The sequence below is a fragment of the Giraffa tippelskirchi genome, chromosome 5 (genome assembly GCF_054371585.1).
Source record: "Giraffa tippelskirchi isolate mGirTip1 chromosome 5, T2T-mGirTip1v1.2.pri, whole genome shotgun sequence".
Classification (NCBI taxonomy): Eukaryota; Metazoa; Chordata; class Mammalia; order Artiodactyla; family Giraffidae; genus Giraffa; species Giraffa tippelskirchi.
The window spans coordinates 102,286,337-102,305,728 of record NC_137279.1 but is presented as its reverse complement, the minus strand read 5'-3'; the positions used below and the strand labels follow the sequence as shown (position 1 = coordinate 102,305,728).

General features: G+C 48.5%; 1 protein-coding gene, 1 long non-coding RNA gene and 1 other non-coding gene across 3 annotated transcripts in view; 2 read left to right on the top strand and 1 right to left on the bottom strand.

Moving 5' to 3' along the window:
- Positions 1 to 18,377, bottom strand: part of LOC145504750 (NBPF family member NBPF10-like) — a 190,939-nt gene extending 172,562 nt beyond the window's left edge. The window contains exons 1-7 of the mRNA XM_081486057.1: positions 17,738 to 18,377; positions 14,022 to 14,193; positions 13,805 to 13,918; positions 8,610 to 8,680; positions 4,422 to 4,524; positions 3,692 to 3,812; positions 3,152 to 3,326 (exon numbers count right to left, since the gene is read on the bottom strand). The gene's annotated coding sequence lies outside the window, so the exon portion shown is untranslated. The remainder of the gene's footprint in view (positions 1 to 3,151; positions 3,327 to 3,691; positions 3,813 to 4,421; positions 4,525 to 8,609; positions 8,681 to 13,804; positions 13,919 to 14,021; positions 14,194 to 17,737) is intronic.
- LOC145504771 (uncharacterized) overlaps positions 1 to 19,392 on the top strand; it is a 375,749-nt gene that overhangs the window by 176,136 nt on the left and 180,221 nt on the right. The gene's annotated exons all lie outside the window — the stretch shown is intronic.
- LOC145508165 (U1 spliceosomal RNA) lies at positions 15,083 to 15,246 on the top strand. The gene has a single exon (XR_014055419.1). It is a non-coding gene; the product is annotated as a U1 spliceosomal RNA (small nuclear RNA).

Genomic DNA, 19,392 nt, shown 5'->3' with positions numbered 1-19,392 from the left:
TCTACCTAAAGAAACAAAAGACTTATATATAGAACACTATAAAACACTGATGAAAGAAATCAAAGAGGACACAAACAGATGGAGAAATATACCATGTTCATGGATTGGAAGAATTAATAGAGTGACAATGAGTATACGACCCAAAGCAATCTATAGATTCAACGCAATCCTTATCAAGCTACCAACGGTATTTTTCACAGAGCTAGAACAAATCATTTCACAATTGGTATGGAAATATAAGAAACCTCGAATAGCCAAAGCAATCTTGAGAAAGAAGAATGGAACTGGAGGAATCAACATGCCTGACTTCAGGCTCTACTACAAAGCCACAGTCATCAAGACAGTATGGTACTGGCACAAAGATAGAAATATAGATCAGTGGAACAAAATAGAAAGCCCAGAGATACATCCATGCACCTATGGACACCTTATCGTCGACAAAGGAGGCAAGAATATACAATGGAGAAAAGATAATCTCTTTAACAAGTGGTGCTGGGAAAACTGGTCAACCACTTGTAAAAGAATGAAACTAGAACACTTTCTAACACCATACACAAAAATAAACTCAAAACGGATTACAGATCTAAACGTAAGACCAGAAACTATAAAACTCCTAGAGGAAAACATAGGCAAAACACTCTCCGACGTAAATCACAGCAGGATCCTCCACGACCCACCTCCCAGAATATTGGAAATAAAAGCAAAAATAAACAAATGGGACCTAATGAAAATTAAAAGCTTTTGCACCACCAGGGAAACTATAAAAAGGGTGAAAAGACAGCCTTCAGAATGGGAGAAAATAACAGCAAACGAAGCAACAGACAAACAATGAATCTCAAAAATATACAAGCAACTCCTGCAGCTCAGTTCCAGAAAAATATACGACCCAATCAAAAAATGGGCCAAAGAACCCAACAGACATTTCTCCAAAGAAGACATACAGATGGCTAACAAACACATGAAAAGATGCTCAACATCACTCATTTTCAGAGAAATGCAAATCAAAACCACAATGAGGTACCATTTCACACCAGTCAGAATGGCTATCCAAAAGTCGACAAGCAATCAATGCTGGAGAGGGTGTGGAGAAAAGGGAACCCTCTTACACAGTTGGTGGGAATGCAAACTAGTACAGCCACTATGGAGAACAGTGTGGAGATTCCTTAAAAAACTGGGAATAGAACTGCCATATGACCCAGCAATCCCACTGCTGGGCATACACACCGAGGAAACCAGAATGGAACGAGTCGCGTGTACCCCAGTGTTCATCGCAGCACTGTTTACAATAGCCAGGACATGGAAGCAACCTAGATGTCCATCAGCAGACGAATGGATAAGGAAGCCGTGGTACATATACACAATGGAATATTACTCAGCCATTAAAAAGAATACATTTGAATCAGTTCTATTGAGATGGATGGAACTGGAGCCCAGTATACAGAGTGAAGTAAGCCAGAAAGAAAAACACCAATACAGTATACTAATGCATATATATGGAATTTGAAAGATGGTAACGATAACCCTGTATGTGAGACAGAATAAGAGACACAGATGCATAGAACAGTCTTATGGACTCGGAGGGAGAAGGTGAGGGTGGGACGTTCTGAGAGAATAGCACTGAAACACGTATATTATCATATGTGACACAGAACACCATTCCAGGTTCGATGCATGAGACAAACGCTCAGGGCTGGGGCAATGCGATGACCCAGAGGGATGGGATGGGGAGGGAGGTGGGAGGGGGCTTCAGGATGGGGAACACATGTAAACCCATGGCTGATTCATGTCAATGTATGGCAAAAACCACTACAATATTGTAAAGTAATTAGCCCCCAACTAAAATAAATAAATTTACTTAAAATAAAATAAAATAAAATAAAACTAGGCCTCTCACTTTCCTCAAGGTGGATAGTCATGTGCCACAGGCATGTGTCCCCAAGGACTTGTGTCTCTGCTGTAAACGGGACAAGAGTAAAATGGGGTCAGGTGGGCCTAGTCCTTCAATTCTAGAGTCTTCCAAGAGTTCTCTGCTTTAGTCACTGGATTGGAAACACCCTCGCTCTTCTGCTCCGTCCTACTTCTGTGTTTGGGGTAAAAGGTATACACTTCAGTGTGTTCTGTCCCCAAGCTGATCACTGGAAGAATCACCTGGGAGAGTTAGTACCCAAACAAGTGCACAGTCCTCACCTGTAGCAACTGTGCTTCAGTGAGTTGAGCTGGGATCTGGAATCTATTTGTTAAAGGTACTCAGGTGTGCACTTAGTTTTACCCACTGATTTCACTGACCTCCCTCATGATTCTAGGGGATGATTATTTCATTTATGGTACTTCCAGTGTTCAAAATTGACTGGTGCCAAAAACATAACTCTCTGCTGCTTTGCACATGAAGAAACTGAGGCACAGAGAGGGTCTCGAATGGGCCAAGACCCCCTTGCTGTAAGTGCTAGAGCCACACCCAGGTAGCAGCTCTTCTCTATACTTTCACATTCATATATTTGTGTTTTGTCTACTTACACGAGTGCTATAGTGTCTTAACTGTTGTTATTCAGTCACTAAATTGTGTCAGACTCTTTGTACCCCATAGAGTGCAGTGTGCCAGGCTTCCCTGTCCTTCACTATCTTCTGGAGTTTGCTTGAACTCGTGTCCATAGAGTTGGTGGTGCTTTCCAACCATCTCATCCTTTGTTACCCTCTTCTCCTTCTACCCTCAATCTTCCCCAGCATCAAGGTCTTTTCCAATGATTCAGCTCTTTGAATCAGGTGGCCAAATTATTGGAGCTTCAGCATCACTCCTCCCAATGAATATTCAGGGTTGATTTCCTTTAGGATTGATGGCTTTGATCTCCTTGACTCTCAAGAGGCTCTTCCAGCACCATGGTTCAAAGGAGAACCCCATGGAAAGTATGAAAAGGGCATCCTATTATCTCAATGTAAACTAGGAATTTGCTTTCCCCCTTTTATACTTTAGTTATTTGCTCCAAATTTACAGCTAGAACACCAAGTTCTACAATTGTGAGAATAAGATAAATATATAAATTATTTTTGACATGAAGAATCGTGATGTCAGGAAAGTATGTAACTCATACGAGAGGAAACCATTAATCACGAATCATTATGACAGCCATCAACCTATAAGACAAATCAAACTTGCCTCCTTCTCTCTTCAGCTGGCCAAGAAACAGTAGCTACTGATATAAGCAGTTTTCTCTGGAGACGGTGGCAGAGTTGACTGCTTTGAGCCAACATGGAGCCCAAGTGCAAGCTGTACCCTGAGAGGCTCACATCTGGGTGAGAAGCAGGATTTGGGGGCCAGAAGAGACATATATCTGTTGGGAAAAAAAAAGGGGGGGGACAGATCACCCTTGATGTCATGGTAGCCAGCACTGACCATCTCCTCCAATGAACCTACCACCACTATACCTCTCATGATTTTGTTTTTACTAGATGGAGAACTCCATGAAATTGGGGATAATATTTCATTCATCTCTGCGTGCATGACTCCTGGCATTGAGTCAAGTACTGAGGAGGCTCTCGGCAACATCCGTTCACTAATTGCAGAAACATGGTTACAAGACTCCACTTAGCTCAACTACGCTCCTAGACAACCGTCTGGTCAGGGATGCTCTTTCTCCCAGGAAGCAGCAATCCCCTTCCTTAGAGAGGAGCCTGCCTGACACTGCCTGACACTCACCTGAGCTGACTCTGATGAAGACATGGCTGTCCTCAGGGATTCCCCTAGCAGGTTCACACTGCCATTAGGAAGAGATGTCCTTGGCATATCCTCCCATCCTCTGGTGGCCATGATATCCCACCTGAGGAGAGCCACCACGTGTAATTGCCACGATGCACTTGTATTCGTCCTCTCGCTGTTTAAATTCCTCATGGATATATTACTGATATCTGAACTCCAAGTTGGTAACATAGCATAAGGCAAATTAAGCAATATGTAGTTAAGAGATGTTATGTGTAAAGCCTCCAGAGTGTAAATGCAGAAGAATATTGTTACTATCTCTACTTCAGAAACGAGGGTCCCATTAATCTGGCCCCTGGTATGAATACATATCTCTAATTCTTCTCCAAACATCATTTATCCACATTACTGCACACTTACTTGGAGGACATCTGCTGTGTGGCCACTTCCAAGGCTGAGGCTGGGGATCGAGGGCAAAGCCTCAAGATCCCATTGTCCCCCTACCATGGTGCTCGCAGCAGTATAAACTAACACTGAGCCATTGTGTGGATCTCCTCAGCAGGTGCATAAGTTCACTGTGGACTGTTACTCTCCCGGTCCTTCCTGCTCAGCTCAGGCTGCTCCGTGAGGACTTGGATGATACTGTGCATTCCTCACTTCCTCTTGAATTTTCTGAGCTCAACTTGTCCTTATCCTCACCTCCCTTGGCAACCAGCTCCTCCACCATTACCTTGTTTTTCTTTGGGTTTTCTCATCCTCCCAAACCGTTGACTTCCTTTCTTCCACCTCCTCTCTGAGTTCTGTGTTTTCAGTGTGTGGCTCAGTTGAGGCTCCTGCAGGGGACACACAGAGAAGGGACCAAGTTCAGGTCTTGGCTGCATGTTCCAACACACATTTCACATGAAGCTCAGTCTCTCATGCCCTCAGAAAAAAAACTTAGCAGGAATGCAATTTGGAAAATTTGAATAACCTTATCTTACTGATGAGGAAACCGAGGCCTAAACAGGTGGAGATTATCCCTAAATTCCCACACCCGTTGCTGCTATACACCCACCGGGCAAACCTTGGCCACAAGCTTTTGTATCTAAAAACACCAGGAACCCATGGTTGAAATGCAGGGGACATTTGTTAAACATACACATTTCCACTCTTAAAACAATGATAGTTGAAGGACATTTCTCAGAAAAAAATGTTTATCTGTTCAATAGTCCATATTTATACACTGTGTTCCATCTTGACTCTCACATCTGGACTGAGGAAGCTATGACTATTAAAAACATCACAGTCATTGTTAAAAATATGTATGTAGGACTTCCCTGATGGCTCAGTGGTATAGAATCCACCTGCAATGCAGGAGCAGCAGGAGACTCGGGTTCAGTTCCTGGGTCAGGAAGATCCCTCGAGGAGGAAACAGCAACCCACTCCAGTATTCTTACCTGGAGAATCCCATGGACAGAGGCGGCTGCCAGGCTAGAGTCCATCAGGTCGCAAACAGTCGGATACGACTGAAGCGACTTAGCACGCATGCAAGGCAAAATCAGGCAGTTGATGTGGCCAGTCATTAGCACCCTCTCCCCACTGCTCTTTTCTGCATCTTTTTTTCTTTTCTTAGGGGTGTTTTTTTTGCAACTCTGTAATCAGCAGCCTTGGACAAGGGGTATCTACTCACAACGGCCCCTCCTGACCTGGAATGTGGAGTAACTCCTCTCGGCCCTCTTGTGCCCTCGCAGCCCCTGCCCCTTGGGCCTGGGTTAACTCCTCTCGCCGCAGCCCCCGGCCCGGCCTAGCCCCAGTCGACCGCCGCCCCCGGCCCCCGGCCCGGCCTAGCCCCAGTCGACCGCCGCCCCCGGCCCCCGGCCCGGCCTAGCCCCTGTCGGCCGCCGCCCCCGGCCCCCGGCCCCCGGCCCCCGGCCCCCGGCCCGGCCTAGCGCCTGTCGGCCGCCGCCCCCAGGCCCCGGCCCGGCCTAGCCCTTGTCGGCCGCCGCCCCTGGCCCCCGGCCCGGCCTAGCCCCTGTCGGCCGCCGCCCCGGCCCCCGGCCCCCGGCCCCTGGCCCGGCCTAGCGCCTGTCGGCCGCCGCCCCCAGGCCCCGGCGCGGCCTAGCCCTTGTCGGCCGCCGCCCCCGGCCCCCGGCCCGGCCTAGCGCCTGTCGGCCGCAGCCCCCGGCCCCCGGCCCCGCCCCCGCCCCCGTCGGCCGCCGCCCCGGCTCCCGGCCCTCGGCCCGGCCTAGCTCCTCTCGGCCACGCTTCCGCGCCGAGCCGTCCGTCGCTGCCGCCCCGCTTCCGCGCCGAGCCGTCCGTCGCAGCCGCCCCGCTTCCGCGCCCAGCCGTCCGACGCAGCGCCTCGCTTCCGCGCCCAGCCGTCCGACGCAGCGCCTCGCTTCTGCGCAGAGCCGTCCGACGCAGCCGCCTCGCTTCAGACTTAAATTGAAGCAAGTAGGGAAAACCACTAGTCCATTCAGGTATGACCTAGATCAAATCCCTTATGAGTATACACTAGAAGCGACAAATAGATTTAAGGGACTAGATCTGATAGACAGAATGCCTGATGAACTATGGACAGAGGTTCGTGACATTGTACAGGAGACAGGGATCAAGACCATCCCCATGGAAAAGACATGCAAAAAAGCAAAAGGGCTGTCTGAGGAGGCCTTACAGATAGCTGGGAAGAGAAGAGAAGCGAAAAGCAAAGGAGAAAAGGAAAGATATTCCCATCTGAATTCAGAGTTCCAAAGAATAGCAAGGAGAGAGAAGAAAGCCTTCCTCAGCAACCAGTGCAAAGAAATAGAGGAAAACAACAGATTGGGAAAGGCTAGAGATCTCTTCGAGAAAATTAGAGATACCAAAGGAACACTTCATGCAAAGATGGGCTCGATAAAGGACAGAAATGGTATGGACCTAAGAGAAGCAGAAGATCTTAAGAAGAGGTGGCAAGAATACACAGAAGAACTGTACAAAAAAGATCTTCACGACCCAGATAATCACGATGGTGTGATCACTCACCTAGAGCCAGACATCCTGGAATGTGAAGTCAAGTGGGCCTTACAAAGCATCACTACGAACAAAGCTAGTGGAGGTGATGGAATTCCAGTTGAGCTGTTTCAAATCCTGAAAGATGATGCTGTGAAAGTGCTGCACTGGATATGCCAGCAAATTTGGAAAACTCAGCAGTGGCCACAGGACTGGAAAAGGTCAGTTTTCGTTCCAATCCCAAAGAAAGGCAATGCCAAAGAATGCTCAAACTACCGCACAATTGCACTCATCTCACATGCTAGTAAAGTAATGCTCAAAATTCTCCAAGCCAGGCTTCAGCAATACATGAACCGTGAACTTCCAGATGTTCAAGCTGGTTTTAGAAAAGGCAGAGGAACCAGACATCAAATTGCCAACATCCGCTGGATCATCGAAAAAGCAAGAGAGTTCCAGAAGAACATCTATTTCTGCTTTCTTGAATATGCCAAAGCCTTTGACTGTGTGGATCACAAGAAACTGTGGAAAACTCTGAAAGAGATGGGAATACCAGACCATCTGATCTGTCTCTTGAGAAACCTGTATGCAGGTCAGGAAGCAACAGTTAGAAATGAACATGGCACCACAGACTGGTTCCAAATAGGAAATGGAGTACGTCAAGGCTGCATATTGTCACCCTGCTTATTTAACTTCTGTGCAGAGTACGTCATGAGAAACGCTGGGCTGGAAGAAACACAAGCTGGAATCAAGATTGCTGGGAGGAATATCAATAACCTCAGATATGCAGATGACACCACCCTTATGGAAGAAAGCGAAGAAGAACCAAAGAGCCTCTTGATGAAAGTGAAAGAGGAGAATGAAAACGTTGGCTTCAAGCTCAACGTTCAGAAAGCTAAGATCATGGCATCTGGTCCCATCACTTCATGGGAAATAGATGGGGAAACAGTGGAAACAGTGTCAGACTTTATTTTGGGGGGCTCCAAAATCACTGCTGATGGTGATCGCAGCCATGAAATTAAAAGACGCTTACTCCTTGGAAGGAAGGTTGTGGCCAACCTAGATAGCGTATTTAAAAGCAGAGACATTACTTTGCCAACAAAGGTCCCTCTAGTCAAGGCCATGGTTTTTCCAGTGGTCAAGTATGGATGTGAGAGTTGGACGGTGAAGAAAGCTGAGCGCCGCAGAATTGATGCTTTTGAACTGTGGTGTTGGAGAAGACTCTTGAGAGTCCCTTGGACTGCAAGGAGATCCAATCAATCCATCCTAAAGGAGATCAGTCCTGGGTGTTCATTGGAAGGACTGATGTTGAAGCTGGAACTCCAATACTTTGGCCACCTCATGCGAAGAGTTGACTCATTGGAGAAGACCCTAATGCTGGGTAGGATTGGGGGCAGGAGGAGAAGAGGACGACAGAGGATGAGATGGTTGGATGGCATCACCGACTCGATGGACATGGGTTTGGGTAGACTCCGGGAGCTGGTGATGGACAGAGAGGCCTGGCGTGCTGCAATTCATGGGGTCGCAGAGGGTCGGACACGACTGAGCGACTGAACTGAACTGACTTCTGTGTCCTGGTCCTGTGATTGGCACGTGGTGGAGCCAGGTCTGCAGGGCCACCCCCAACCACTCACCGAGGTGGCCTTCCTGCCCACACTCTCTCCCAGGCTGCTAACATTTGGAGGCCAGAACGTTCACATGCCCTTATCTTCCCAACACCGCAGCAGCAGGTGCTGCGATTTAGGAATAAAGCCTCCCGAACAGCTCACCCAGGGCACGAGAAACATGTGCAAAGAACCCAGGCGGAGGAGCCACAGGAAAGCCAGGTATTTGGCTTACCAAGCTTTATGGCCAGGAGGTGAGTCCTCAGGGTTTTCTGCTGGTTTGGGACAGTGTCTTTGGAGACAGAGAATGAGCCAACAGAGAGCCTCTGTTGCCCGAATGGGTCACTTACCTGCTTGCACATCCCGGGTCAGGCTTCGCCTCTAACGTCTACAGTCCAGGCCTGAAATCCACAACTCAGCTCTGCAATGAGAACGGAGTCCTTAGGGAAGAAAACCAGAGGCTTCAGCCTCAGCCCAGTCATATTTCCAGGGGTAGGAGGGCACTCCTAGATCCCTTTCCTCCCTGGCCACACCAATCACCAACTAGAGAAGCCAAGAGAGAAGGTGGAGAGAACAGAGCTACTCAGCCCACCAACCAGAACTCCCATAGCTTTTCTCACTCTAGAAAGGGCTATTGCCTGACAATCCCCAACCAAGGACCCTCAGACTCCTAGGCTTCAGGGAGGAGAAGCTTTAGGAAATCCACCACTTCTGTGCAACCCACTTGCAGATATTCAGTCATTAGCTATCAAGTTGGACACCATTCAGTGCTTGTCCTACCTGACCACAAGTCACAGCTAGTTTCCACCCAGGAAAGGGAGACCATGAGGCCGACATACCTTCTCAGGTTTCTCCAGAACTTGCTGAAGCTCCCTGTGTCCCTCCCATGCTGAAATGCTGGCTCCATATCTCCTCACTCACCTCCTTCCTACTTGTAGAGTGAGGCCTACTATGCAGGCCTGCAAGCCTGTAATTGCCCAGGTGCAACACCAAAGAAACACAGCCCATAGACAGTGACAGAGACAACAACCATTCAGTGGATAGAGAATCTTATAATTCCTAAACAAAGGGTCCTAGAGTGACATGCCCCAGTATTCAGCAAACAGCTGGCAGAACAAGGCAGCGATCTTCACTGCTGGGGCCGAGGGCGGAATTGAGGGGAGACTACAACGTATAGGGACCATCGATGTCTGATTGGCTCACCAGTCACCAGGGAAACCAGAGGCTGGGGTCGGGGCAACCGCATAGTTGGTTACTGACTAAGCCGTATAATTAAGGGGCTACAAATCGGGAAAGCAGTATGGCAAGCCTGTATATTGTCACCCTGCTTATTTAACTTATTTGCAGAGTACATCATGAGAAATGCTGGGCTGGATGAATCACAAGCTGGAATTAAGATTGCCAGGAGAAATGTCAATAACCTCAGATATGCAGATGACACCACCCTTATGGCAGAAAGCAAAGAAGAACTAAAGAGCCTTTTGATGAAAGTGAAAGAGGAGAGTGGAAAAGGTGGCTTAAAACTCACTCTTCAGAAAACTAAGGTCATGGCATCTGGTCCCATCACTTCATGGCAAATAGATGGGAAAACCATGGAAAGAGTGACAGACTTTAGTTTTAGGGCTCCAAATCACTGCAGATGGTGACTGCAGCCATGAAATTAAAAGACACTTGCTCCTTGGAAGAAAAGTTATGACCAACCTAGGCCGCATAGTATAAAACAGAGACATTACTTTGCCCACAAAGGTCCATCTAGTCAAAGCTATGGTTTTTCCAGTAGTCATGTATGCATGTGAGACTTGGACTATAAAGAGAGATGAGTGGTAAGGAATTTATGGTTTTGAACTGTGCTTTTGGAGAGGACTCTTGAGTGTCCCTTGGACTGCAAGGAGTTCCAACCAGTCCATCCTAACGTACGTCAGTCCTGAATATTCATTGGAAGGAGTGATGCTGAAGCCGAAACTTCAATACTTTGGCCGCCTGATTTGAAGAACTAGCTCATTTGAAAAAATCCTGATGTTTGAAAGATTGAAGGTGGGAGGAGCAGGGGATTTTGGAGGATGAGATGGTTGGATGGCATCACCATCTCAATGGACATGAGTTTGAGTAAACTCCAGGAGTTGGTGATGGCAGGGAGGCCTGGCGTGCTATAGTCAATGAGGTCACAAAGAGTCACGCATACCTGAGCAACTGGACTGAATTGAACTGATAATTAAGGGGATTGGATAGTCATGTGGGTGAAGGAATGGCTGGTGAAGGAGAATGAATAGATAGCAAGAGAACGGTCATTTTGAATGACTTGACCTTACAATTTTGTCTGGAGGTGCCAGCAAAATTTCCTTCAGTTTCCCCAAGACTGTCCACAGGGCACCCACTGCTGAGCCTCATTTCCTGTGCGGATGGAGTGGGGTTTGGATCCAACCTAAGTGTTGATTGGTTGAGTCAACAGATCAACATTAACAATTTTTATTTACAAATACTTACTGAATAATCATAGAAGATTCAGAATATGGTTCAAAAGGATTAAGTCCAGAATGAAAGAATGTTTATGGAAAAGGAAAAAGACACCAAAGAGATATTTCTAAATTAGCCTCCTCAAGCAAGAGGCGTGAGAGGAAAGGTCACTGCTTGGGAAGATAACAAACCCATAGAAAAGGGAAAAGGCAGAACTACTAAACTACCAGGGCTTCCCTGGTGGCTCAGTGGTAAAGATCCAGGAAAGGGAGGAACACGAGGACTATGAACATTCTCAGGTTTCTGCCAATGCAGGGTAGGAGGCACAGGTTCAATACCTGGGTTGGGAAGATCCCCTGGAGGAAGAAATAACAAACCAATCCCATATTCTTGCCTGGAGAGTCCTATGGACAAACGAGCCTGGCGGGCTACAGTCCATGGGGTAGAAAAGAGTCAGACAGGAACACGCACCTATGCACCCTTACATAAACAAAGCCAGGATGGTAAATGTGGTCCTTCCGTGGAACTTGCCTTATAAAGAAGGTGGCACCAACAGTTTAAGTTGTCTGGGATCTTGAGAACCAGACGTGCTCCATCCACGTCCAGAGCTCCTGACTTTTGGTCACCTATCCCTGGGGTTGACCTAAGGCCTGTGCTGCCTTAGTTGCCTGGGGGAGGTGGAGCCATCTTACTCCGTCCCCTCCAGACAAGAATCTAACCAGAAAGAAATGTATTTGTGCTTCTCGGCCTGGTGGAAAAGATTCCCTCATCTTCCTCTCAGACTGCTCAGCCCTCTCCTTTGCTGGCCTGCTTTGTGTGGGAGTGGGAGGGGGATATGGTAGTGGGAGTGATCCAAGAGGAGCAGCAAGAGGGAGGAGGAGTGAGAACAATAAAACACTGGTGAGGTGCTAGTGAGGACAGGGAGGAGAAGGGAAAACAGAGGCAGAATAAGGAGGAGGATGAGCAGAGCTTGAATGCCAAGGTGCTCTAGTCTCTGGTCCCAGAATGGCAGCTGCCCTCTCTTGAACTTCCCTTGAGTTTATCCTGGACACACACAGTGGGCATCCACACACACACACACACACACACACACGCACACACCCCAGCTGCTCTCACATCCTCCAATCTTCTTTATTCACAGAAGAGCAGCCTCTCAGCCCCCGCCCCCTCCCACCCCCAGATTCTGGGAGTTCTTTCCTTTTTCCCCCGAGCCTCCGCAGAATTAGGCACAGATTCTTCATCAGCACCCAAACCCTTGTCTACGGTTGTGGAGAGTCCAGAGCATAGAAATCATCCGGTAGAAGAGGAAATGCAGGCCACATGGGGTATTGGGTCACCCCGCAGAATGACCAGCTGTCCCAGGCCATTCTGGGTTGTTATTTTTGAAGATGTCAAACTCATTCAAAAGAAACTCCAAGATCCTTGTTGCAGGCCATTGCTGCATGTAGCAAATTATGCTGTGCTGCGTGCTGTGCTTAGGTGCTCAGTCATGTCCAAATATGCTATGAAATCTCAAACCGGGTGATGACTGCTTGTTTGAAACTCATGGATAAGGCTTTAAAAGGCAAAGCAGGTGGTGAGTGCTAATTACTGGGAATCAACAAGACTGGGGCAGATCCCAAAAAGGGCTAGGTAGGAGAAGCTGCTTAGGTCAATGACTAATTGACCTCCTATATTAGTCAGCTTGGGCTTCAAGAAAAAATGCTATGGATTGGGTGGCTTGACCCGAAATCTGTTTTCTCACAGTTCTGAGAAGTCCAAGATCATGGTTGGAACTTCTCAGCAATTCAGTTTCTGGTGCAAGCTCCCTTCCTGGCTTGCAGATAGTCCTGGCCTGGCTGGGTCCTCACAAGGTCTTTCCTTGTTGCTTGAGCTGGGGTAGGGCAGGGGCCCAAGCTCTCTGCTATCACTTCATTTAAGGATACATCCTATCAGATCAGGGCCCCAAAGCTATGATCTCATTTAAATTTCATTACATCCTTCAAAGTTCCTTCCCTAGATACAGCTTCACTGGGGATTAGTGTCCAAGATATGAATGTGTGGGGGGTGAGGGGAGGGAAACACATATACTCAGCTCCTAACACCCTCCCCAGCCTCCTCCCCCCATGAAGGCATTTGCAGCTCTCAGCTCTGATCCCTGGGAACTGCCCAGGCACTGGGTCCTCAGATTCCTCTCCCCACAGACATGTTCCTTCTCTCTCTCTGACTCACATGCCTCAGTACAGGGCCCAGCTGTTGACTGCTGACCCTCAGAAACAGTGGACTGACTTGCTTTCACCTGGATCACTTTCAGAATGGAGCAGCCACCACTGACTGATATGCTTGCAGAAATGTGTTCACTCTGGAGCCTGGCTGTGGTGGTAGACTAATGCTTCCCCAAAGATGTCCACAACTGGGCCCCTGGAGTTTGTGATTATGTTACTTGACATGGCAAAAGAGACTTTGTTGGTGTGATTAAATTAAGCATCTTGAGATGGGGGCTCCATGGAAACACAAAGGTTCATATAGACAAAAGAAGGAGACTTGGTGTCAGAATAATGTGTTGTGAGAAGAACGTGATCAGCTGTAATTAGCTTTGAAGATCAAAGGGGCCTAGGAGAGTAGAATGTAGGCATCTTCTAGAGGCTGGACAAGGCAAAGAAAGATTCTCCAGGAAGAATCACCACAACCCAACTGTCACTTTGATTTCTGCCCAGGGAGATGCATCTTGGATTTCTGATCTCCAGGGTCAGAAAATAATGAATGTGTGTTGTTTTAAGCCGCTAAGTGTGTAGGAACATATTAAGTAGCAATAGGAAACTCCTACAGTGGACAGCGGTGGGTAAAGAATACTTAAAGTCAGTGTGCAGGACGAGTCGTGTCAGCTGTTTAAAGAAAGGCCAGTTCTTCCTGCAAGTGACCTGGGTGCCGAGTTCAAGATTCTCCCTCCAGGCTAGTCCCCTTCCCCCTGAAGCCAAATGCACTTCAAGGATCAAGTTCCTCCACTCCTTGGTCTCTGGTCTGAAAGGCAAGCTGGTTGCCTTCTCCAGCCTTCCCACTCCCTGCCCTCAGGTCTAACCCATTCTTACCCAGTAAGAGAAAACAAACAAACCTCATTCTTTAAGCAAACACGTCATCTTTCTATCCCTTATTTGGGTCATCAGCTTCTTTTTCAGAATCTTCCACTTTTGTATTCTGTATGGTGAGAAAAGGAAAAACATGGCCCCTGGGAGACCATGAGGATGAAGTCAGAAGGTGCACAGAAAATGCACCAAGTAGAACTTTGAGATCTAACTCTTGGCAGCTACAAACTGCCACTTGCCATCTACCTTTACAAGGTTTAATGCTGCAGCTGTTGATTTTCAACACCCCCTGAAAGGAGTTCAGGGTGGAGAGCCGAAAGGAGCCCACTCTGTGCTGTGGGAAAAACTGGCAGAACAAGTCTTCAGATAGTGATGTATTTTCAGGAGCCGATTTTATGACCCAAATATCTCCTAGTACCTAGAAAAGCACAAAAATCCTTCACGGTGACATGCGATCCTCACGACTAGCAGTAACCTTCTGCAAAAAATCTGCACTTGAATGCATGTCCTCTCCCTTCACCAAGATCACACATACACTGACCTTCGCCCCTGCCTTTGTGGAGCAAGTTCTCAGAGCTATCTGAGATGCTGTCTCCTGAGCTCCTCATTTTGCCCCCAATAATACTTGAACTCACAACTCTCACGCTGTGCATTTTTGAAAGTTAGCACCCTGACTCTATATGCCTACACACATAACACATACTCACGCTTTATTTTGTTCCTACAAATATATATTTACATCCATTGTTTTACAACTTATTATTTCTTAAAACAAAATTGGATCAGCATAACAGAGGGCCACAGAATTACTATTCTCAGCGTGTCACCCAGAACAAAGGTTAAGAATACAAAGAGGCTGGCTAAATTCCCCTCCATCTCAACTAAAGAAGAAAGGGTCTGTTTCCACTGATTTCTGGGCTCCCTAAGCTGTGGGGAATCACGACGTCCCTTCTCCTTCAGCAGCCGGCCTGCCCATTGGTCCTCTCAGCAGGGGTGGGAGGGGAGATGAGGGGCCTGGGACAGGGCGTGGGTTGGAGGAGAGGAACCGCCTTACAGGTCCTGAATGGGGTGGGCTTATGTAAATTTGCAGCGGAAGCGGTACAGTTCCCGGCCTGCCATTTTGCCGGTTGTGGGAAGTTTTTCCGAGATACTCTTGAATTTTATTAGAAGAGTTGTTAGGAGTGCCTGAGAGGCGCGAGAAACGATGGGGTGCGGAGGGTGGCGGAAGAGATGGCGGCAATAGCAAAGTGAGCGTGTGCGAAAGTGTACGGGTGTGAGGCTGTACGGGCGGCCGGCCAAGCCTTTCCATACTTAGCTGGCAGAGAAGATAGCACGATCGCGAAGGTGGTTCTCCCAGAGCGAGACTCACCCCTTGCACGGCGGGTGTGTTGACCTCTGCGATTTCCGCGAATGGGGGAAACTCGACTGCGTGATTTGTGGTAGTGGGGGACTGCGTGCGCGCTTTCTCTTGGTAACTGCGGTCTTAACGATAGAATTGATTTCTACTTGAGCGTGTTTTTTTTGGGGCTCAGGCGATAGAAACCAGCTCTCGGTAATACAGAAGACCCTCGGAAAGATTTTTCTAGGATAAAAAATAGCATTTCGCTTCAATGCCGTACTTTGGGAAAGCTCAAGAACGGAAGGGAGAGCCTGGCAGACTACAGTCCGCGAGGTGGCAGTGTTCAGCTGAGCAGTGCAGGCACTCTTCCCTCCAGCTTAATGTAGTTCTTCTGTGTCTGATGGTCTCGATTCCAGCTTAATTTAGTTCTTGTGTGTCTGAGGGTCTCGAACCATCGCAGCTTCCGTCGTTCTCTTCTTTCCCCCTTCAGTTTTTCCCAGCATCAGTTCAGTTCAGTCACTCAGTCGTGTCCGACTCTTTGGGACCTCATGAATTGCAGCACGCCAGGCCTCCCTTCCCTTACCAAACTCCCGGAGTTTACCCAAACCCGTGTCCATCGAGTCGCTGATGCCATCCAACCATCTCATTCTCTCTCGTCCCCTTCTTCTCCTGCGCCCAATCCTTCCCAGCGTTAGGCTCTTTTCCAATGAGTCAACTCGTCGCACGAGGTGACCAAAGTATTGGATTTTCGGCTTCAACATCAGTCCTTCCAATGAACACCCAGGACTGATCTTTAGGATGGACTGGGTGGATCTTCTTGCAGTCCAAGGGACTCTCAAGAGTCTTCTCCAACACCACAGTTCACAAGCATCAATTCTGCGGCGCTCAGCTTTCTTCACCGTCCAACTCTCACATCCATACGTGACCACTGGAAAAACCATAGCCTTGACTAGACGGACCTTTGTTGGAAGAGTAATGTCTCTGCTTTTCAATATGCTATCTAGGTTGGTCATAACCTTCCTTCCAAGCATCAGGGTCCTTTGCAATGAGTCCAGGAGGTACCTCAAAGGTTGTATCTTGTCAGCCTATTTATGTGCAGAGTACATCATATAAAGGACAAGACTGGGTATGCGGATGACACCATCCTTATGGCAGAAAGCAGAAAAAGCGAGAGTGAAAACAGTTGGCTTAAACCTCAACATGCAAAAGACAAACATCACGATATCTGGTCCCATCAGTTCAGTTCAGTTCATTCGCTCAGTGGTGTCCAACTCTTTGCGACCCCGTGAACGCCAAGCCGCCCTGTCCACCACCAACTCCCAGAGTCCACCCAAACCCATGTCCATAGATTCGGTGATGCCATCCAAGCATCTCATCCTCTGTCGTCCCCTGCTCCTCCTGCCCTCAATCTTTCCCAGCATCAGGGTCTTTTCAGATCAGTTGGTGACAGGTGGAGGAAACGAGGGAAACAGTGACAGACTTCTTTACTTAGGCTCCAAAGTCACTGCAGAGGGTGACTGCAGCCATGAAATTAAAAGACGCTAGCTCCTTGGAAGAAAAGCTACTGCAAACCTAGACAGTGTATTAGAAAGCAGAGACATTAATTTGCCAAGAAACGTCCCTCTAGTCGAAGCTATAGTTTTTCCAGTGGTCATGGATGGATGTGAGTTGAATCATAAAGAAGAAGAAATGAAGTTGCTCACTCCTGTGCGACTCTGCCATTCCACAGGCTGTAGCCTACCAGGCTCCTCTGAAGCGAGAGTACTGGAATGGGTTGCCATTTCCTTCTCCAGGGGATCTTCCCGACTTGGGGATCAAACCCAGGTCTCCTGCATTGCAGGCAGATGCTTTACCCTCTGAGCCACCAGGGAAGCCCAAAGAAGGCTGAGCGCAAAGAATTCATGCTTTTGAACTGGAGTGTTGGAGGAGACTCTTGGACTGCAAGATCAAACCAGTCAATCCTAAAGGAAATCAGTCCTGAATATTCATTAGAAGGACTGATGCTGAAGCTGAATCTCCAATAATTTGGCTACCTGGTGCGAAGGGCCAACTCACTAGAAAAGACCCTGGTGCTGGGAAAGGTTGAAGGCAAGAGGAGAAGAGGACAACAGAGGATGAGAGGGTTGGATGGCATTACCAATTCAGTGGACATAAGTTTGAGTAAGGTCTGGGAGGTGGTGAAGGGCGGGGAAGCCTGGCGTTCTGCAGTCCGTGGGGTCGAAATGAGTCGGACACGACAGAGCGGCTGAACAACAAAACAGACCCATACTTTGCACCGCTCAACGCTTACAGAATTTGGCACATTTGAACAGTCCTGTTACTGCTGTAAACCGTTCTTTGTGCCTAACTCATTTGGGCTCGCAGTTCCTCCACCGGCATGGTGCAACGGTTTGGGAAGGCGGATCCCTGGCTTCTGGTCTGGTTCCGACCAGAGCAAAGGTCATGTCTCCTCACAAAGCCGGTGGTGGCCCGCGAGTCTACCCTTGGACCTGGGGTACCAGGCATGGGACATCCCACGAAGCCTCAAAGGCTCTTCTGAGGACGTGCAGAGTTCTCAGGGCAGCGGGAAGAGGACACTTGCAAAGAGGGAAGGGACTTTCTTTTTTCCTGGCGGGAATTTTACCTCAGGGCAGAAAACTCTAGAAATGCCGGCAGAGCAGATGCATTTGGGGGAGGCCTAAAAGCCCCTCCCCGTCGCTCACCCGGAATGGGTCTCCTCCCATTCCACCATGTCCAAAGCTGTAGAGACGGCCGCCGGCCGGCGAGTCAGGCGCCCCCTGGCGTCGTGGAGGAAGCGGCAGGCGGCGGAGTGACGAGAGCGCCGGGAGGGAGGAGGTCCTGGGACCGCGCGGCTGAGAGCCACACGGCTCAGCGGCGGGAGAGCGAGAAGGTCGTGTTTCCACGGTGTAGTGGTCAGCACTTTGGACTCTGACTCCAGCGATCCGAGTTCGCGTCTCGCTGGGACCTTTCTCTTTAGGCCGCACGCAGAGTCTTTTACTGGCGCAGCAGATGCGCGCTGAGTGGACCTACTCTTCCGCCCCAGCGCCCAACTCGTTCTGCTCTCGGGACCAGAACGCCTAGGTCCCGCGAAGGAGGCCCTGGACCCCCGTGATCTGCCACCTCCCCCTCAGCAGTCGAGATCTGAGACCTGCTGCTCTGAGAGGCGCAGACCTGTGGACAATGGAGGGGGCGGGGCGGGGGACCAGCCCCTGGCGTCCCCGCAGGACCCTGCGGCTCTGCCGGTCAATGGTCCTCGGAGGCCCGGCCCCGCCAACAGAGGGCGCGGCGACCGAACCACTGCCACCCCCTGTCGGGTCACCCTGGGTCTTAGGGTAAAAGGCAGAAGCTGCGCCCACTGAGTCCTGCCCCACGAGGGGGCTTCGGACCGCACGTCTTGGCCCTGTGAATAATGGTCCGGGGGCTGTGATGTCATGGACCAGCCAGGGTGACAGCTTTCTGGGCGGGGTTCCAGACCTGAATGGGAAGTACTATATTTTATTCAGGTACCCTATTATTCGCAGTTTTGATTGATCCTGTTCCAGAACTTCTCGCTCTTAAGTCTCCTTTGGACAGGAAAAACCGCTGTTAGGCTAAGACTTGAACCTTGACTCCAGGAAATCTTGGCCTTTCATCCCAAACTCAGCCAGGAAGAAGAGTCTGGGCAGTGTATTCCAGCGTCTGAGATCAGGGGTCGCTCACCCAGTTCCACCCAGGCCTTTGAGACATTTGCAGACCTTATAGGGCTAGAATAGTGAATACAGACTATTTAGTTAGATTTGAGTTGGAAACAGCATTCACTTTCTATCATTATAAAACTGATGTTTTAAATGTCACTTCTAGACATTGGAAACACGATGTAACTTTTGTGGAACAACCATATGGATGAGAACTATAAAACAATAATTTATACGTACCCTGGAACAGTTACAAAATTTCAAAAACAAACTCTTTCCTTAATTGTGTTATTATTGGCATTGTTGGTATTTATTCTTTTTTTTTTTTTATACATTTTTCTTATTCCAAATGATGTGGGGATAAGCAAAGGAGATGGTATGAAATCTTGTATTTCCTTTACTCCCAGTGCCCTTAAACACAAAAACACTGGTATATGGAAAAGAGTCAGATGAAAGATAAACATTCAGTAAAGCCTGACGTTCTGAATTTGAGTATGTACATTCATACAAAGATGAGTATGTATTTCCTAGCTCTGTCCACTGCAAACGCCTAGAAATCAACCAAATCCAGTAAGCATCTTAAGGTTACAATTGGATTTGGGAA